The 22,590-nt window shown below is 42.3% G+C and overlaps 1 protein-coding gene across 3 annotated transcripts in view; it reads right to left on the bottom strand.

Annotated features, from left to right (window-relative positions):
- Window positions 1–21,603, bottom strand: part of bmpr1ba (bone morphogenetic protein receptor, type IBa) — a 602,440-nt gene extending 580,837 nt beyond the window's left edge. For all 3 annotated transcript variants that reach the window (XM_063046872.1, XM_063046868.1, XM_063046873.1), the window contains exon 1: window positions 21,446–21,603. The gene's annotated coding sequence lies outside the window, so the exon portion shown is untranslated. The remainder of the gene's footprint in view (window positions 1–21,445) is intronic.
- Window positions 21,604–22,590: the final 987 nt, after the last annotated feature.

Raw genomic sequence — 22,590 nt, 5'->3', positions numbered from 1 at the left:
CTTACTGCATTGTCTCCCACACTCCCTTTAAATTCACTGGGTGCACATTCCCTTTAAACACACTAGGGCATTGTTCCCCATTTTCTATATATATACACACACGTACGTGCCCTGGTTCCCACACATCCTTTAAATGGATTAGCACAGCATTCCTGACACTTCCCTTAAACTCAGCATTGATTCAGTGGAATGCTTACTGTGTAATATCTGAAGAAGAATGAATTAGGAGTGAGTTAGGGTATTAAAGGAAGTAATAGCCAACCATCTGGAAATTCTAGTAATCAGGTACCCGTACCAAAGTTTACATCAAGCTGCAGAAGAACATCGAAGAGGAGAAAAGTGATGGAGAGTGATGAAGGAAATTCCAGATCTTGGGGGCTGCTCAGTTCAAGAAGCAGCCATCAAAATCAAAGTGACTAAGTGGCCAGCTAGGTTCACCTCCCATAATTCATATTCATTTGCTTGATTTTGCAGATGTTTGGAAGTAGAGAAGTCACAAATTTCTAGGAATGGGTAGGATGAAGCTACACAGGGATTGGAAAATTGAAGCTAGAATTGTAAAACAAAAGCACCACACAGCCAGTAGAAGTGAAGAAAGGGCTGACAAGTACAGTCAGAACAGAGTCAGCTGGTCTACCCAGATTCCATCTCTCCCTTTTCCACCCTTCACCCTTCCATATGCCTATCGATCACACACCTTGTTGTTGGTAGAATCACAGATGGTGACGAGGCGACATACAGTGCTGAGAGAGAACAGCTGGTTGAATGGTGTCATAACCACAATCCTGTGCTCAACATCATATTCACCATCCGTGAATATGAATTTTGGACCACAAATTAGGTGAACTAGACCAGTCCTCACTGAAGGGTCTGCTGTAGAAAGCGTGAGCAGCTTTAAGTTCCTAGGTGTCATTATCTTGGTGGATCTATCATAGGCCCAGCATATGGATTCAACCATGAAGGAAGTGCATCAGTCTCTTTAACTTCCTAGCAGTTTCAGAAGTTTTGACAGGTCATCAAAATCTCTGACAAACTGAAGTAGATGTAGAGTGCAAAACACTCTGACTGGTTTCATCATGCTGATATGTAAGCTTCAATGGACAGGAATACCAGAGGCTTTTGAGAGGTGGACTCAGTCAGTTCCACCTGCAAGGACATCTACAAGAGGTCTTAGGAGGGCAACATCCAATATTAAGCACCACCCATCATGTAGCTATGCCCTCTTCTCGTTGCTGCCATCAGGCAGGAGGTACAGGAGCCTGAAGACCCACACTTCAAGGTTCAACAATGGCTTCTTCCCACCTCTATCAGGTTCATGAACTGACCTAGAAAAACCCTAATTCTAACTAGGACTATAATTCTCTCAACTTGTACTAATGCTGTTAGGGTTTTTTTGTGTAAATTATGTATAATTTATGTTAATTTATCTTTATATAAATACACGTTCATGATGCTTGCAATGCATTGTGCTGCTGCCGCTGCACGAAGCTAATTTTCATGGGTGTGAATACGCATGACAATAAACTTCAACTTGACACTAGGTATACTCTTGTCTCATCCCACCCTTCCCATTCCCTTCCTCCATCTGCTTCTATCTACCCATCATCCCTTCCTTATCTGGTTCCGGCTATCATATTCCAGCCTCTCGTCTCTATCTAACCTCCCCTCTCCATCTGGCTCCATCATCCCTCACCCGGTCCTACCTTTCACCTACCCAATCCTGTCTCAAACCTCCTTCTCACCTGTTTATACTGACCATCTTCCCTCTGCGGTCTTGATCCTGATGCAGGCTCACAAACTGAAAGGTCAGCCACCTTCTGCCTCCACAGGCTTGTTGCATTCTAGCACATTATCAAACACAGTCTCAGAGCATGTATGGCCATTTACTGTGAATATAACTATTCAACGCCTTATGTCTGTACTAATTATTGTCTGTTTCTGCTGTATGACTCTAAATTAATTTTGCATTGTTCGGCTAGTTTAATGTATATGGTATCATCATTTGTAATTCAAATAGATTTGCTCCTCATCCTTATTTATTTAGCAATACAGCATTAAATACGTGCTTCCAGCCCTTTGAGCTCTGCCACCCACCCCAGCAACTCCATAACCCCGATTAACCTCAATCTAATCACAGGATAATGTACAATCACCAATTAACCTACCCGGTACATCTTTCAACTTTGGATGGAACTAGAGCACCCGGCGAAAACCAACACATCCTACAGGAAGCACGTGCAGAGACTTCTTACAGAATGGCACTGGAATTCAACTCCAAACTCAGCAGTGGCCCAAGCCGTAAGAGTGTTACACTAAGCACTATGTTACCATGGCACTCCAAATATCCTGTTGATAGCATCAACATTTATCACTTTCAATCCTCAAGAACTGATACGCATTAATCAAGGTACGTTAACTGATCAGTGAATAAACTCCCACCTCTTGAAGGTCTGTGAAGAGTTTGGACGTATCAGGAAGACCATACAGACTGAAGCATTCTTCTCCAGGGGAAGAGAACCCCAACTGCCTGGCCCTTAAAAAAGTTGTGAAAGGATATAATTGGGCAGTTACACAAAGGACAAGGATGCTATCGGCCAGCAACCATCAATAGAATTGTCACTAACAAGACCAATAAGGAATGTGGGAGAAATTCCAGGTGAGATCCTTTGTAGAGAACTCCAATGGGGACTGCCTTCAGGTAGAGCCAATGCCTCAAGGTCTAGAGACCCAGGTTCAATCCTGGCCTTAGGTATTGTCTGTGTAGAGTGTGGACAGTCTCCCTGTGATTGCATGGGTTTCTTCCAAGTGTTCTGGCTTCCTCCTGCATTCCAAAGACAAGTGGGTTTGTAGGTTACCTCACCAGTGTGAACTGCCCCTCACGAGTAAGGTGGCACTAGAATCTGGGGTAGTTAATGGAAATATAGAAGAAATAATAGAATGGGATTAATGTAGGACGAGTGGTTAATTTCAAAACGGATGAAGAGCCTATAACCATGCTGCATGTCTCCACAAACAAAAAAAATGAAGGGAAAGACGTAGAGGAATATATTGTTGTAATTTCTTAAAGAGCAAGGATATTTCAATTGTGTATAATTTATAACATTTTGTACATGAATTTTTATATAAAAGAGAGAGATGCAAAACGTATTAGATTTGGTTAATGAAATTTAAGTCATGAACCCATTACAAATTGATGTCACTGTGCAGCTTGTTAGCATTGGTTTGCCTACATGCCTTTAAGCTTCATGTTGTCAGTAATGCATACAGAAGCACTGCAAAGATACCAATTCCTTCAAAAATGCTCTGGTTACTTGAAATCACAGTCTGTGTTAACATGCAAGCAGAGTAACTGTAATATTGCTGGTGGGGTTTTTGGAGTCTCCTCATATGCCTTCAATTAAGCTTCGTTCCAGCCAATTGAAATTCTTGACAAATTTGAATTAAATTATCTGATCCGGTGGTTTTGGAACACTACAGAAAACTCTCAGCTCCTCATTCCCACTGGCTAAAAAATCTGCATTAATAACTATGAAATGAAGTCAGCTTTCTTCTCCACTTGTTTTTCTTTGACTCTATCTCCTCTACTGCCTTCACTCATTCCCTTCTCTATCATGTGTTTCCCACTCAATCCCCACAAAGACTCTACCATTCGCCCTTTTAGCTGCTATCTCCTCCCTCGCCAATAATTCCTTTCCTGTCAATACAGCCAACTCAAGTCTGCGTTGGACTGATCATGGATAAAACAGGAAACATGTTTCAAAGTCCTTAATGAATACTCTTTTTCAGTATTCATCGGTGAGAGGGAGCTTGGCGAATGTGAGGATAGTGGAAAACAAGCCGATATGCTGGAACATGTCGACATTAAGAAAGTAGACGTACTGGAATGTTCGAAAAGTATTAGGATAAACAAGTCCCAGGGGTCAGATGGGATATACTCTAGGTTAGTAGGGGAGGCAAGGACTGCTGGGCCTTCGGCAATGATCGTTGTGTCCTCACTGGCCACACGAGTAGTACCCAGAGGGTTGCAGGGTGGCAAAATTATTCCTTTGTTCAAGAAATGCAATAAGGATAATCTTGGGATTTACAGACAAACGAGTCTTCTGTTAGCTGTGGGCAAATTTTGGAGACGATTCTTAGGGGTAGGATTTGGGAGCATTTGGAGAAGTATAGTCTGATTAGGGATAATCAGCATGACTTTGTGGGGGACAGAGCCCGAATGAATATTTCAATGAAGTGACAAAACAAATTGATGAAGGTAGAGCAGTGGACGGCGGTGAAAATGGATTTTAGTGAAGCTTTTGACAAATGTTCCCAATGGTAGGCTCATTTAGAATGTCAGGAAATATGGGATCCAGGCAGGGCTGTGTAGATTGAGAACTGGCTTGCCCACAGAAGGCAGAGGATGATAGTAAATGAATTGTATTCTGTCTGCAGGTTGCAGTCTAGTTGTGTTCCACAGTAAACCCAGAGACTGGAGTGCCTGGGCTTGTATACACTGGAATTTAGAAGGATGAGAGGGGATGATTGAAACATATAAGATTATTAAGGGATTGGATACGCTGGAGGCAGGAAGCATGTTCCCACTGATGGGTGAAGTCCAGAACCAGAGGTCACAGTTTAAGAATAAGGGGTAGGCCATTTAGAATGGAGTTGAGGAAAAAGTTTTTAACCCAGAGAGTGGTGGATATGTGGAATGCTCTGCCCCAGAAGGTAGTAGAGGCCAAGTCTCTGGATGCTTTCAAGAGAGAGATGGATAGAACTCTTAAAAGATAGTGGAGTCAAGGAATATGGGGATAAGGCAGGAACTGGATACTGATTGTGGATGATCAGCCATGATCACAGTGAATGGCGGTGCTGGCTCGAAGGGCCGAATGGCCTACTCCTGCACCTATTGTCTATTGTCTAAACTGTTCTGGGAACCCTGTATTTTATAATTTTTATAAGTGACTTGGATAAGGAAGTGGAGAGGTGAGCTAGTAAATTTGTAGATGACACAAAGGTTGGGAGTGTAGAAGATTGCTGCAGGTTACAATGGGACATCGATAGGATACACAGCTGGGCTAAGAGGATGGAATTCAATCCCGAAAAGTGTAAAGTAATACACTTTAGAAGATCTAACTTGAAGGCAGAGTACAGGGCTAATTGTAAGATCCCTAGAAGTGTGGAGGAACAGATGGATCTTGAGGTCCAAGTCCATAGATCCCTCGTAGTTGCTGCGCAAGTGGATAGGGTGGTATGAAGTGGTATGGTGTGTTGGCCTTCATTAGCTGGGGATTTGAATTCAAGAGCCACAATTAATGTTGCGGCTCTATAAAACTTTGATTAGACCACACTTAAAACATTGTGTTCTGGCCACGTTATTTTAGGAAAACTGTGAAAGCTTTAAAGTTTGCAGAGCAAGTTTCTTCAGGATACTGCCTGGATTAGACAGCATGTTTTATGAGAATAGGTTGAGCGAGCTAATGCTTTTCTCTTTGGAATGATGGGGGAAGGAGGAGTACTTGTTAGAGGTGTATAAGATGACAAAAGGCATAGATAGAAGAAGCAACTATAGATTTTTTTTTTCTCTCCAAGGTAGAACTGACGAATATAGAGGGCATAATTTTAAGGTGATTAGAGAACAGTACTGGGGGGGGGGTGATGTCAACAGCAGGTTCTTACAAACTTGGGTGTATGGAACATAACGCAAGGGGTGGTGGAGGTGGAATTAGAGACAGTAGGGAGATTTAAGACTCAGATAGGGACATGGATGAAAGAAAGTTGGAGGGTTATGCAGGAGAGAAGGGTTAGGTTGATTTTAGAGTAGGTTAAAAGTTCAGCACAACATTGTGGGCTGAATGGACTGTACTGTTCTATGTTCTAACTCCTCTGAGAAACAAAGAGACACAGATGACAGGAAAGGGAAAACAACGAAACAAAAGAGAGCATTATTGAGTTTAGTTCTGGAGGATATTACTTCTTCCTTGGACAAGGTCATGACTGAATGGGAAGCGAAAGTGGAGTGGTTAACTTCTGGACTAGCAGACAGAGCTTGGGACCACTGATCAAATGGCATGTTCAAATTCCACTACAGCAGCTGGTGAACTCAAATAAGTAATTAAATAAATCTGGAATGAATAAGATAATTGCTAGTCTACTAATGGTAACTATGAAACTGCTAGATTGTTGTAAAATAACATCTGATTTACTAATCTCCTTCAGGGAATGAAAGCTGTTTTCCATACCAGGTTTGGTCTGTACTGTACATGACTCTCAACCTACCAGTGTGGTTAACTCTGGAGCTCATAGGGAACGAGGCATGTGTAATGAATGTAGGCAATGCCAGTCATGTCCACATCCCACAAATAAAATAACAAATGCAGCTGCAACATCAACCAGTGGATCATGACGACAGGCTGTACTGTAAAATAATCCATTTACCACATCGAACACTTTGAGTTCAGCGTTCCCACTATTCAGCCGCACTGTCCAGAGTTGCCTCTCCTACGTATCAATGCAGTAACATTTATTAAAGTCATAAAGCCTTCTCAGCAACACAATCAAACAATCATTAGTCTGTGTTGCAGAAGATATAACAGGACAGAAAAAAAGATTTTGTTAAGGACGAAAGTGAGGGACCAAGAAGTAGGGTCCGAGGCAGAGAGTCACCGAGACGAAGGGTCCAAGGCAGAGAGTGACCGAAATGGTGGGGCTGGGGCAAGATGGGCAAGGGCAACTGAGATGGGGGGGCAGGGGGAGGGCAACCAAGACGGAGGGGTGAGGACGACATGGCGAGATGTGGGGGCCGTGAGAGGTTGAGATGTGGGGGCCACGAGTTGGCGAGATGGGGGGGTTGTGAGTCGGCGAGACAGGGGGTCGCGAGTCGGCGAGATGGCGGTCGCGAGAGGGCGAGATTCGGGGGGCGAGGGCGAGAGGGCGAGATGGAGGGGAGAGGGCGAGATGGAGGGGAGAGGGCGAGATTCGGGGGGGCGAGGGCGAGATGGAGGGGAGAGGGCGAGGCTCATCAACATTTTTGAACTGTTGATATTTTCCACTCATTCATCCTTCATTAAATCTGATTCCAGCAGATTGCCTGCATTGTTTCGATGGCACGTGTGGTCGTTTACTATGACTATAACAATTCAATATCTTAAGTCTGCATTAGTTAGTTCTTCTCAGTTCCTTGGGTATAAACAGGAGCACCCAAGAGTAAAAGTACAGTCAGTTACTCCCAGTCATAAGTGGACACACATACTGTGAAGGATTTAACAGCACAGTGATATTACATAAGCCAAAACCCAATCCCTTCCCAACTTTCAGACAATGTATCAAACCAGGAACTTGTGAGTACAAAAATAGAGGAATTATCTCTATTGTCCTGACCAACTTTTATCTTTCAATCAATATACCTAAAGCCAATCACCTGATCAGTTTCACACAGCTGTTTGTGGTGGCCTGCTGTGTACAAATGGGGCCTTCTACATTTCCTAAATCTTGTTATTGAGGGAACCAAAAATGCTTTAAAATTTTAAGTGAACTCAATGGTTCAGCAATGGCTCCGCACAAATTCCATTTTCCCACCAAAGTAAATGGCTTGACTAGAACGTGATGGATTATTAATGAATCACACTCACATCAAGGAACCTTCGTTGCATCAGCAGCTGACTGATGAAGTATATTAGCCAGAATGGCACATTCAATTAGTTACACCATCACAAAACTGCCAGACTGTCTGTCAGAGATTTCTTAAGGGACTGTTAATCAATAAAGTGCTGCAGCCTCTGCTTATGAGTGATTACTCCAGCAGCAGATCTGAGTTCTGCGTAAAAAGTAGTGCAGCAATTCAGCAGCTACGTGAGAGGGGCAGATGCAACGGTAACTTAGCTCCAATAAAATAAGCGCAGGACATCACTGGCACATCCCCCCCAAATCAGTAGTATGTAAATGAAACACTGCCCAAAGGAGGCAGCATCTATCATCGAATATCCCCACCATCCAGGCCATGCCATCATCTCACAGTTACCCTCAGGCAGGTGTTACAGATGCCTGAAGTTTCAAGGTTCAGAACAGTTATTTCCCTGTGTCATTTGGTTCCTGAAACAACCTGCACAATCCTACTTACTACCCCAGAATAGCAATGCTATGACCACTTTACACTACCATGGATTACAAGAAGACTTGTCTTCTTTCTTGTATAATTGTTTACAATTCATGCTTATTTGATGTTTTCCTTGCTAGTTTTGTGTCTGATGTTTTTCATTGCACTTGACAATAAACACAATTTGACTTGAGGAGTAGGCCATTCGGCACTCCAAACCTGATTCACCATTCTGTATGATCATGGCTGATCTACCAGGTCTCTACTCTCTGTGCCAGATCCCTGAAGCCCTCAAGTCCCAAAATTTTCAAAAGTTTTAGCGAGTTGTTAAATACCTCCAAGGCTGCCCTGGATAAAAAATTCCGAAGAACAGCCTTGGCCCAAATCGTCGACTGTTTATTCATCTCCATAGATGCTGCCTGACCTCCTGAGTTCCTCTGAGTGCGGTGGGGGGGGGGAGAGAGAGGGGGGGATGTGTCTCTTTAGATTTCCAGCATCTGCAGACTTCCTCGTGTTTAGAAAATTCACACTCAAAATACAGTTGCCGTGGCCACAAATGCAGTCAGATTTCTTTCTCACCTTTCACAGCAAAGCTGTGAGCCTGTTCCCAAATGGTTGAGGCTAGAACAGGGCAATAGTCATCATGCAATTAGCATAATCTGTTTCTATTCACACTACTCAGTTGGCTTTCACACATGCTACAAGAGTGACCTCACTTCACAAGTACTTCTTTGGTCATAAAACCCTTTTGTGTACCTAGAGTTGATGCAAGGTGCTAAAATAAATGAAGGCTTTTTAAAGTAAGGCTACGTCCACACTAGACTGGATAAATCTGTAACCGAAGCTTTTTCTCTTCGTTTTGACCATCCGTCCACACTGAAACGGCATTTTCCTCCCCCCCGAAAACAGAGATTTTCTAAAACGCCCTCCAGACTGTGTAAATTTGAAAATGCCGATTGTGCAGAGCAGTGTGGACGGGGTAAACGGATATTTTTAAAACGCTGTCATGACGTGCCAGAACAGATGGCAGCAGCGCGGCATTTCATTGTTTTCTTGAACGCAACCCCCCACACAACCTAACAATTTCAGAGCAGACGGCAACGAGATTGAAGCCAGAAGAGTTAGAAATGTACTCACCAAATACTTTGACCCATAGCTTACTGATAAATAAGTATACTCATTTTGCCCTGTTTTCTGCCCTTGCTTGTATGAAGGTGGTTTACCTATTTATGCAAGTACTTCTCTGACAATAGATGTGTAACAGCCTAATGTAACATTGTATGCAAATACAAGATAACCCTGATGCAGACATGTTTTATACATTTAACAAGGTGCTTTATTAATGCAACAGAGTTAGTCAGTTTTTCAATGTTCGTCGTCAGCCGGGTCATACTGTCCGTGACCTCCCTGTTGGTTGCCTCCATATGCTCCAATATTTGTTTTTTTTAAGTTTTAAGTCCTCCTGCGCCAGAGCCAACAGCAATTCCTTTTAAGTTTTTCTAGTCTGTAACTGCACAAACGTGCAGTTTCACAGCGAGACTTGGCACCAAACACGTCGCTTGTTTTCTGTAGATGCGTCCTGCGCATGCCCAGTAGGAAGAGATTCGCCCAAATACCTGTTTTAATGTGCACGGAGATATTTTCAAAAGCGCTTGGTGTGGACGCCTATCATTTTTACGTGAAACCAGCGTTTTCAAAATTATCTGGTCTAGTGTGGACGTAGCCAAAGTCAAAGTGGCCAGCAAGCTGCAATGTAATGGTGTATATTTACTATTTGGTCACTCACACCCTAGATAAGGAAATGCAGCCCAGTCTATCACACATACCAGCCTCTCCTCCATTGCCTCCATCTACACTTCCCTCTGGCTCAGGAAAGTAGCCAACATAATCGAGGACACCTCCCACCCCACTCATTCTCTCTTCCCCCCACTCCCATCAGGAAGAAGATACAAAAGCTTGAAAACACATCCTACCAGCCTCAAAGAGAACTTCCATCAATACTGAGGGTCTCAACTCGCAACATCAAGTGTCCATTTCCCTGCATAGATGCTGCCTGGTCCATTGAGATCTTCCAGCTCCTTTGCGTGCTGCTCCAAATTTCCAGCTTCTGTGTGACAACTTTTGAACTGACCTCATATCTTAAACATAAATGTATTGTGTTGTAGGTTTCCTGTGTTTCTATAAATTCTTGATCCCCGATCTACCTTGAATTTCATTTGTGTACCTGCATTGCACCGAACTTGCAGCTGCAACAACATATTCTGCATTCAGTTTGTACTTCTACGTGACATGATCTGCCTGGACAGCACATACCGCCTTCCACTTCACCTTGTTACATGTGACAATAAACCAATAGCAATACCAACAGATAGGAGTTTTAGTGGGGGGTGGTGGTATCTGTGGGTATGTTTTGCTCTACACTGACAGTGGTTGATATCTGGAATGCATTGCAAGAGGAGGTAACGAATTAGATACATTTTCTATGTTGAGGAGGCAGTTAGACAGGCAAAGGACAGGAGGATATGGACCTAAAGCTGGCAGCTGGGATTTGTGCAGATGGGACTAAAGGTTAGCATGGATATGTTGGACTAAAGTGCCCATTTCTGGAAACAGGCCGAGCCGGTGCAACCATTAGCCACCCACCATCCATCGAGTTTCATTCCACTTATTCTTCCCACATTTCAAACTCCTCCCTCAAAATTCTGCCCCTACTGTGAGGCTGAGGGATAATTTACTACAGTCAATTAACTATTGCCTCTCAAAGGCCAGCCCTGCATCCCCATCATGAGAGGTGGAAACGAGTAAAGCCAGCCAACAGGGGGAAGCTGTACAGGCCAATCCCCTGTACAGTGGATACAAGAGATTACAGAAACTTGGATGAATTCCAACCATACCATTGACTTTGGATGATGAGGATGGGAGGTCATCAACAGCCTATGCTCCATTGGGAGCCAAGGGCCCCAAGAAGAAGACAAATTAACCTATTAACCCACACGACTTTGAAATGTGGAAGAAAACTGGAGCACCCAGAGGAAACCTGGTTACAGGAAAATTGTGCAAACTCCACACAGACAGTATCCGAGGCCAGAATTGAACCTGGGTCTCTGGAGGTGTGAGGTAGCAGTACAATCACTGTGCTATCCTACTCTTCTTCAACGTCCAAGCCGATTTCTGCCCACACCTAACCTGCATAAATCGGAGCATGCTAACTCACACGGTAACGCCAGTGGCTAGTGTAACACTATTACAGTACCAGTGATCCAGGTTCAGTTCCACCATTGCCCGCAAGGAATTTGTATGTTCTTCCGATGACCATGTGGGTTTCCTCTGGGTGCTCTGGTTTCCTCCCACGTTCCAACAACATTCGGGTCAGTGGGTTAATTGGTCACAATGGTGTGACTGGGTCACTCAGCCTTGTTGGCCAGAAGGGCCTGTTACTGTGTCGTATTTCTAAATTAATAAAATGGCACCCTCCACTATTTCTGCTATTGAGCAGAAAATACAAAACCATGAAAGTGGCACTACCAGACGCAAGACAGCTTTATCCTGCTGTTACAAGGCTACTGACCAGTTCCCTAGTATGGGAAAATGGCTTCTGACCTCAAAGTCTGCCTCATTGCAATAAAGTCTTGCACATGATTGTCTGCCTGCACTTTCTCTGCAACTGTAACACCTTATGCTGCATTATGTGATTGTTTTCCCTTCTACAACCTCAACGTACTGACGTGTTGAAATTATCTGTATGGATGGCATGCAAAATAAAATGTTTCACTGTGTCTCGGTACATGTGAGAGTAAAAAAAAATACCAATTTATTTTCATCTACTGGGTTTTATCCAATTCCATTATGAAAATAATTTTAATACAGGAGCTTCATAATATCCTACAGCGTTTTGCAGCAAATTTGCACACAGCAAGCTCCCACGTCATCGGTTTCTGATGTTGACTGAGCATTTCCTCTGGCTGCTCCAGCTTCCTCTCACAGTCCAAAGACTTATCGGTTAGGGTTAGGGTTAATTGGTCATTGTAAATTGTCCTATGATTGGGCTTGGGTTGAGTAGGTGGGTTGCTGGGTGGTGTTGCCCATTGGCCAGAAGGGACTGCTACGAGCTGCACCACTAAATAAATACAAGTCCAGGCACCTGAAAGAATTTCCTTCTTTTAGATTCTCAAATCTGGACCTCATTCTATCATTTCACCCAAAAGAGAATGCCGCACTCCCCAGTATTACATTTGGGATGTCTGCCTCAATTAGAGTCTGGGTTATGAGCACAGATCATTCCAATTCAGAAGCAAACTCATTACCAAGTGAGCCACATCTGACATCACACATTATACTGTGGGTTCTTTGACATCCACTCCAGGAGGCAGACGGGTCTTTGGCTTGACATCAGATCTGAAAAAATTATAGTTTAATGCAACAATATATACTGAATGTTTTCTTATTAAATCAGGAGCATGACTCTGGGTTGAATGCATTCCAGATACTTTCATAAACTGTCACACGGTATATAATACAGAATCAATGAGTGTAACCAAGTTATCTGAGGTTACAATATTACATGAAACTTAGGTTAGCTCTCCGCCTACTCTGAAATACTGCTGCAAAATGATTGGACAATTGCATTAAAATTATTCTATTTATCAAATGCAATCCATATTCTTGCAGGCTGTAAAATACACGTTCATCTCCTTTAACACTTTGCCATTCCTTTAGCACAGAAACATACTAACTGGTTTGGTAAAGCAACTTCTCCAAGAACTTGCAGAGAGTTGTGGACACAGTTTAGCACATCATGACTCTGTTTACCCTCCTGCCTGTCTCAGTAAAGCAGCCAGCTTAATCAAAGATCTCACTCATTCCAACATTCTCGCTTTTGCCCTCTCCACCTTCTCCATCAAGCATAAGATACAAGAGCATGAAAGCACATACCATCAGGCTCAAGGACAGCTACTACTGTAAGATTACAGAATGGTCCCCTTGTACAAAAGGTGGGGGCCATGGACCATGGGTTTAGTTCAGTCGAGCAATTAATAACTCATTTAATTAGTTTGGCAAAAGTTTCAAGATTGTTTAATATCATTTCTAGTACAGAAATGAAAAGGAGAACAAAATAATTACTACTCCTGATCCGATGCAGTATAAGAAAACACAATATAAAGAACACAATAACAAAAATACAATAAACACAAGATAACTTATATACATATATTGATTTTATCTCCATAAAGTGACTCTAGGCACAGGAGTGTCTGTCCATAAAGTATCTCTGACAGGGATTGGAGCAGGGGGCAGGGATTCAGATTTCTGGATCATTGGGACCTCTTTTGGGGCAGGCGTGACCTGTACAAAAAGGACGGGTTGCACTTGAATCTGAGAGGGAACAATATCCTGGCAGGGAGGTTTGCTAAGGCCACTGGGGAGAATTTCAATTAGAATTGCTGGGGGTGGGGGGCGGGGGGACCGAACTGAGGAGAAGGAGGAAGAGGTGGTTGGCTCACAAACAGAGAAAGCTTGTAGGCAGTGTGAGAGGAAGAATAGGCAGCTAAGAGAGAAGGGATGCACTCAGACAGATGATTAAAGATGTGTCTATTTTAATGCAAGAAGCATCATGAACAAAGCAGATGCACTTAGAGCCTAGATCAGTACTTGCAGCTATGATGTTGTGGCCATTACAAAGACTTGGATGGCTCAATAGTAACAGGGGCATCGAGGAGCAGAATGGGAGACAGTTTCTGGAAAGGTGTAATAATAACAGGGTCATCATGGTGAGGGATTTTAATTTCCCAAATATTGATTGCCATCTTCCTAGAGCAAGGGGTTTAGATGGGGTGGAGTTTGTTAGGTGTGTTCAGGTTCAAAAAACTAGGTAATGATAGAGATCTAGAAAATTATAAGGTTAGCAGGAAGGAGCTCAATAATGAAATTAGGACAGTGAGAAGGGGCCACGAGAAGGCCTTGGTGAGCAGGATTAAGGAAAAACCCAAGGCATTCCGCAAATATGTGAAGAGCAAGAAGATAAGATGTGAGAGAATAGGACCGATCAAGTGTGACAATGGAAAAGTGTGAATGGAACCGGAGGAGATAGCGGAGGTACTTAATGAATCCTTTGCTTTAGTATTCACTATGGAAAAGGACCTTGGCAATTGTAGGGATGATTTACAGCGGACTGAGAGCATATAGGCATTAAGAAAAAGGATGTACTGGAGCTTTTGGAAAGCATCAATTTGGATAAGAAGTCGGGACTGGACAAGATATACCCCAGACTACTGTGGGAGGCGAGGGAGGAGATTGCTGAGCCTCTGGCAATGATCTTTGCATTATCAATGGGGATGGGAGAGGTTCCAGAGGATTGGCGGTATAACGCACTGTTAGATTTCACTGCTAATTAATGGCTTCTTTGTAATGTTCACTGGTGAGGTAATGATTTCTCTGTAGCAGCAATGTTTGGGTTATGGCTGGAGATAACAGGATGCATGTTAGCCAATAAGAGATTATTGCTGTGTCTTGTGAGTCTGGAAAGATGTTTTTTCGTGGTATTTTGTCGAGGAGAGATGAAGAGGGAAGACGCGTGTGGAGAGAGCAGGTAGACCACTGGATGGAGTGGACTGGGATCTGAGGGTCTGAAGGTCGACGACGCTCGGAGGAGACCGATGGTGGAAGAATGATGACCAAGTGAGCTCCAGCGTGACTTTGACTTGACTTGGGCCCTGTTTTTATTTTCCTTACTAACCCTATAATCATATTAAGATTCATAAAGTTCAATCATTTAATGTATATGATGTACTGTCTGATATTTTGCGTTGTGGGTTTGTAACTGGGGGTACAATACACAGCATCCACACACACACGATTACCCAGTTTGGCGGAGCCGAAGGCTGTTTCCCCTAGATGAACATGAGCTGGGCAAGCCTGAGGGTTACAGAGGGTTGCAGATATTGTTCCCTTATTCAAGAGAGGGAGTAGAGATAGCCCATGAAATTACCGACCAATGAGTCTTACTTCAGTGGTTGGTAAGTTGATGGAGGAGATCCTGAGAGGCAGGATTTACGAACATTTGGAGAGGCATAATACGATGAGAAATAGTCAGCATGGTTTTGTCAGAGGCAGGTCGTGCCTTACGAGTCTGATTGAATTTTCTGAAGATGTGACTAAACACATTGATGAAGGAAGAGCAGTAGATGTAGTGTATACGGATTTCAGCAAGGCATTTGTTAAGGTACCCATGCAAGTCTTATTGAGAAAGTAAGGAGGCATGAGATCCAAGGGGACCTTGCTTTGTGGATCCAGAATCGGCTTGCCCACAGAAGGCAAAGTATGGTTGTAGATGGGTCATATTCTGCATGAAGGTCGGTGACCAATAGTACACCTCAGGGATCTGTTCTGGGAACCCTTCTCTTCGTGATTTTTATAAATGGCGTGGATGAAGAAGTGGAGGGATGGGTTAGTAAATTTGCTGATGACACAAAGGTTGGGGGTGCTGTGGATAGTGTGAAGAGCTGTCAGAGATTACAGTGGGACATCGATAGGATTCAAAACTGGGCTGAGAAGTGGCAGATGGATCTTAACCCAGATAAGTGTGTGGTGGTATATTTTGGTAGGTCAAGTATGATGACAGAATATAGTATTAATGGTACGACTCTTGGCACTGTGGAGGATCAGAGGGATCTTGGGGTCTGAGTCCATAGGACACTCAAAGCAGCTGTGCAGGTTGACTCTGTGGTTAAGACGGCATAAGATGCATTGGCCTTCTTCAGTCGTGGTCTTGAGTTTAAGAGCCAAGACGTAATGTTGCAGCTACATAGGACCCTGGTCAGACCCTACTTGGAGTACTGTGCTCTGGTCTGGTCGCCTCACTACAGGAAGGATGTGGAAAATACAGAAAGGGTGCAGAGGAGATTTACGAGGATGTTGACTGGATTGGGGAGCATGCCTTATGAGAATAGGTTGAGTAAACTTGGCCTTTACTCCTTGGAGGAACGGAGAATGAGAGGTGACTTGACAGAGGTGTATAAAATGATGAGAGGCATTGATCGTGTGGATAGTCAGAGGCTTTTTCCCAGGGCTGAAATGGCTAGCACGAGAGGGCACAGTTTTAAGGTGCTTGGAAGTAGGTACAGAGGAAATGCCAGGGGCAATTTTTTTATGTAGAGGGTAATGAGTGCATGGAATGGGCTGCTGGCAACGGTGGTGGAGGTGGGTATGATAGGGTCCTTTAAGAGACTCCTGGATAGGTACATGGAGCTTAGAAAAATAGAGGGCTAGGGGTAACCCTAGGTAATTTCTAAAATAAGTACATGTTTGGCAGGGCATCGTGGGCCGAAGAGCCTGTATTGTGCTGGAGGTTTTCTATGTTCTGTGTTTCCAAAACAATAAAGTAGTGGTGGTTCGGGTGTGGAGGGATGGGTTACTGAGTTTAAGTGTTGCACTTTTGGACCTGTTCCTATACTGTACTGTTTGATGTTCGAACAATAATTTAGTATCTATATATAACACAAGGCAATCAACTAAGTCTCCTCTGATAATGTCACTCCTTTCACCTCTTTGCTCTGACCTACCCATTAAGAATTCCCATATGACATTGGAACCAGGACTCAGAATGGAATTACACGACTCAGCCCTTTACCTTTTCCACCTATCATCTCTCATTAACACACCTTCCTCCACCCAGCTACTTTCCTCTCACCTAGCTTCACCTATCACCTCCTGGCTTGTACTCCTTCCCTTCCCCCCACCCACCCCCGTACTTATTCTGGTTTTTTCCTCCACCCTTTCCATTCCTCCTGAAGAGCTGCAGCCCAACACATTGAGCCTTTATTCCTGTCCATAGATGCTACCTGACCTGCTGAGCTCCTCCAGAGTTGTGTGTGTGTTTCTCAGTCAGGATTCTTGTCCATCTAAAGGCAAGGAACTTTTACACTACAAGGCTCACTGTAAAAAGATTGAAAACTTATAGACCTAAACACCTCCCCCCCAACCCCAAATCCCCAGATTATAAATCATATTTTTTGTTTTAAAAATAATGACAGGAAATAGTTTCAAATTTGAACAGCTGTATTCAGATTTGCAATTTGTCAATGATCAGTCATCATTCAATTTGTTGACCGCTTAATAGCTGTTAACTCCAAGTACGAACCATTTATCATAGTTTATTCACCTCCCTCCAAGTAACTGACTGTATTTCTTTCATCAATAGTCTCAAGGAAACCCAATAACCATTGAATAATTATATTTTATATTACAAAACATTCTATAGCAGGAGTATTTAAAACTACTGACAGAAGAATGTGGTTAGGAGCTAGAATATGGCGAGAAAATAACAACTCGGTCACATTAAAGGAACAGAGATTATACGGGAAGACGAATTGTTACCACACAGGACACACACAGATCAGGGTTCTTGAGCAAATGTGACACTGGACCTCACACTGAAACTACTCAACTCACAGCAAAAGTTAACTAACAAATCTGATACAAAGTAACAAATCCTGTACAATGTTAAATAAATCAGCATTAAGTGCACATAAAATACAGACGGTGTAAATGAAAAAATCAAATCCATTCAATAGAAATGCTATTTCCTGGAGTGAATATGTTTGGAAACATTTTTCCCAGAAAACTTAAACAATCCACAAATCTTTAACACATTTTTAAAGTAAGTTAAATGTTTAAGATTTATCTTCCCTGAATTATCTTCCTAGAAACACTTTAGAGTTTATTTGTTTGCTTCAGAAATGTAATCAATGCTAAGTTTCCTCACATAGAAAATTGCTCAGCTTTTATTGCTGATTTCATATGCAGGATTTATAGGGAACACCTCAAGCTACACTACAGTCCATTTGAAAATGAAGGAAAAAAATCAATTACAGACTGGGTAGACCTACATCGGTGTAAGCAAAGTACTGGAGACCGCAATCTGGAATGTGATTAGTCAAAGTATGAAAGATGTGACTAATAGGGCAGTCAACACAGATTGCAAGGGATAAGTCCATGTTGACTAATTGAATTGCACAAGGAAATCATAGAGTATGTACACTAACAGAATGCCAGTGCATTCAAAAGCATTTCATTATGTAAAGACAAATTCTTTCCAAGATATTATTCACTGGCAATTTATAATCTCTCTGAGGAATATATATGTGGAAATAATATGTTCATTACCATGTTCACACAAATTTATTACATATATATCACTATGTCAGTGTAATGCACAGGAGTGCAGCACGTTGAAGGTGCTGTATTTGGGACAAGACACTAAGGCACCATAAACAATCTCACTGCAAAAGAATATAGAATAATACAGCACAGTACAAGCCATTCAGCCCACTATACTGTGCCAACATGTTAGCATACTCAAAGAACAATCTAGTTCTTCCTTCCCACATAGCCTTAAATTTTTATTCATCCCTGTGCCTTTTTAAGAATCTATTAAATGTCCCTAATGTGTTGGCCTGAACTACCAACCATAGAAGTGCACTCAAAGCACTTTCTGTGTAAAAAAAACCCAGCTCTGACATCCCCCTATACTTTCCTCCAGTCACCTTAAAAGTATGCTTTCTCATATTAGCCACTGCCATCTTGGGATAAAGATGCTGGCTATCCACTGTGTTGATACCTCTTATCATCTTACCCAGACCTATCAATTCACCTCTCATCCTCCTTCGCTGCAAAAGGATAAAGTCCTAGCCTGCTCTATCTTGCATTATAAAATATGCTTTCTAATCCAGGCAGTATCCTGAGAAATCTCCCTTGCACCTCTCCCATACCTCCACATTCTCCCTATTATAAGGCGACTAGAACTAGAGCAATATTCCAAGTATGGTCTAGCCAGAGTTCTATAGAGCTGCTAGATTTCTAGTGGCTCTTCAGCTCAATCCCCTGACTAATGAAGACCTCCTTAACCACCTTACCAATTGGAACAGCAACTTTGAGGTATCTATGTACTTGAACCCTAAAATCCCTCCTGTTTCCCCACACTGCTCAGAATCCTGCCATTAACCTTGCCTTCAAGTTCAACCTTCCGAAGTGTATCATTTCACACTTTCCCAGTTTGAACTCCATCTACCACTTCTCAAGCTCAGCTTCCTATCCGGTCAATGTCCTATTGCAACTTATGTTAACCTACAACACTGCACATGGAGAGATCATCCCATTTCCTCCGAAATAGTGCACTGGGACCTTCAAGGTCAATCTAAGAGGACAGAAAGGATTGACTGTGGACTTAAAACAATAAGTCAAGTATCTCTATATAACACACAGAAAGATGGAGGAACTCAGCACATTTGGCAGCATGTATGGAGGGAAGTGGGCCTTTCATCAGAACTCAGTGAAGGGTATGACGAAGGTCCTCAACTTGAAGCATCAACCATCCACTGCCCTCCACAGATGCTGCCTGATCTGCTGAGTTCCTCCAGCTTTTGTCCATTACTCCAGATTTCCAGAATCTTCAATCCCTTGTATCTCACTACCTGTACTGCCAAATTGACTGAGAATAAAAGACACAAGAGACCTCAATGATGATGCAAAATGAATCCCATTTAATCACAGTCCTCAGGAACTCTGCACAAAGTTTTTTTAATTAATTAACCAATGTTCAACCTGTATGTACTAAGGAATTGTTCACGCCATATATTATTTCTTTGTTTTTTTTAAATTAGCACATTCAAAATGATCTGCAGTAATAAATTATTCCTGAAATGCTAGTTTATCCAGAGGCTGAACAATGGGTTATTCACAACTCTTATTTCTTTTAACCACTCCCAAAATGCTGTATTTTTAAAGGATGCAATACAAGCAATTGCAACCTTCTTCGAACATTTTACATATTACGGCAATATGAATGTGCAAACTTAGCAGCAGCTATTTTCCTAACAGTGCTTAAGCCTTTCCATATTTTTCACAGACTAACTTCCACACACAAGCTACTATTGGTTGCATTAAAGGAGCCAGATCATGGTCGATATTGTGAACTGGCAGACAAAGTTAGGATTCAGCAAGGAATTACAAAAATCTGGCTGTTAAAGAAAATAAAACACAGGAAAAGGCCACTCGGCCCACAATATATGTGCCAAGCAAGATGAATCAAAATCGGGTTTATTATCAACAGCATGTGTTATGAAATTTGTTAACTTAGCAGCAGCAGTTCAATACAATACATGATAACATAGAAAGAAAAAAAGTGTATAAATTACACTGTACATACGTATATATATATATTAAATAGATGAGGTACAAAACAAGTACTATATATTAAATCTAAATTAAACTAAATTAATCCAAATCTCTTCTCTCATATGTTCTATATCCCTCCATTCCATGCATATTAATGTATCCAAAAGCCTTTTAAATACTACTATCATATGTATATGCTCCTACCATTACCAGCACTTACTATTCTCAGTATAGAATAACTTTGCTCCCCCATCCCCACTAAACTTTTCCACTCTTACTTTAAATGCATGTCTTTTAGTTTTTGACATTTCTACCCTGAGAGAAGTACAGTCCGAGTCGACACGTACAAACTTTTTAAATTAAAATGCAGATTATCATTCACTTCATTAGCTCAGGTCACAGATCTACCCACATGGTCAGTATCTGTCCATCTCATTCCTTCATGGGAATAAAACATTTTATACTTTCTGTACTTGTAAACCACTTTGCACGATTAACGCACTGATAAATTGACGAAAGAACACATTCCAGGGGATAAAATAAATATCCGGGACAATTTTCCAAATGAATCAAACTGAGCATTACTGTGTAGTTTTAACTTGCACAACATTTTAATTCATTAAAGAAGATTATAGTTGATATCGATTGTAGTCGCTCCAATGTTCCATCAAAAGCGCTGAAAGTCAGATTCTCATAAGAAAACCACCAACAATTCAACCAACCAGAGCTGAATATCGCCCTCGTGAGTGAATGGAGTTATACCGTACATGCTCTTTACCTTATGTTTTCCATGGAACTTAAAATACTTCCTATTGGCGATTTCAGCAAAAAAGATTGGCTTCACATTTTGTATATGTACAGCATCTTTAGCTGAAATATTTCCTTAAAACATTTCTTTTATCGCCTCAGGTTGCAAGGGTTTCAAATAATCAAACTTTAATTCAACAGAACTAAAACCAGCGTCTATAATCAATTGTGTTATTTACTACAGATTCTGAATGCAAGATAATAATCACAGCAATTTCACTGCTGTTAATTTTATAGTGGTGCTTTAAAAATAAAAATGGTACCTTTGCAATTATTAATTAATGCTATTTGGCAGGACCGCAGAATGTCAGCGCTTCGTTTTACTTTTTGACATGTTTCAGGTACTTTCACGTTGCAAACTCCACACTGCTCCCCGTATTTTGCACTCACCGCAAGTCAGTCTTCTACACTTTGAAATTATTTTCTGACGGTATTGAAGACACAACGTTTTTGCTCCGCTTCGTCTGAATCGCGGGAGGCTTGTTGCATTGATGAGTTAAAAGCTCCCCCCGTTGCTCCTTCTGAGCTTTCTCCTGTGACTGACAGACGAGACCCGGCTCCGTGCTCCAGGCTTCGGGCGCTGAGCAGCAGGCGCAACTTCGGCAATCTCCGGCACCGGGAGGCGCCGAAACACTTCGGCAATCACCGGAAACACTAAGGCAACACCTCTCTCGACTCTCATCACCTCGGCAATCTTCGGCAACAGTGCAATACTGCTCAAATCAAATGAAGCCCCCTTTACCAATTCGCCTCTGCAATCTGCAATCAAAATGATATTAGGCGGCAATAACATGATGGTTATTCTGATAAAGGGTCCCAGACACGCATTAACTGTTTCTGTTTTCATAAATGCCACCTAACCTGTGGCGTGGTTCCCAACAATTCTTGTTTTTTTTATTATGGGGAACTTACAATTAGTTATTTAAAAATAATCTGGAGCTGGTGGGGGGGTTGAACAGCGGATGCCCGTGATGGAGGAAGAGGCTGAGGGGTAACTACGCCGAGGCAAAGGAACAGTCGAGACTCAAAGGAATGTATAGCACTGAAGGGCTGAATAGTCCTTGAGTAGGTTGCAGGTGGGGCTTTTGAAGCTATAGGAATGATGGAAGAAACGGGAATAGTATGTTCTCTGGACTGGGGGGGGTGAGGGTGGCAAGAAACCAAGTTAAACACACATGACACATGCAAAACAAAACTCATGCAAACTAGAGTTCAATTGGAGACATTCCTGGAAAGACTGCAAATCGAAACTCTACACAATATTTACACTGATGTTTATCTGACACAAAGTTCCATAATCGGGAAGTTATAGAGTAACACAGCACAGAAGCAGGCACTACAGTCCACCTTGTTCATGTTGCCCACCAAGCTCACCCCATTTGCCCATCTGGTGCAGATGAAGGATCTTGCCCCAAAACATTTACTGTTTATTTCCCTCCATAGATGCTGTGGAACCCATGTAATTTGTTTGTCATGTACTATGCTGCTGCATAAAGCAAATGTTCATGGCATTTATACCCTCTGTATGTATATCC

This window comes from Mobula hypostoma, chromosome 4 (assembly GCF_963921235.1).
Source record: "Mobula hypostoma chromosome 4, sMobHyp1.1, whole genome shotgun sequence".
In the NCBI taxonomy this organism is placed as follows: Eukaryota; Metazoa; Chordata; class Chondrichthyes; order Myliobatiformes; family Myliobatidae; genus Mobula; species Mobula hypostoma.
This window is presented reverse-complemented; position numbering and strand designations above follow the sequence as displayed.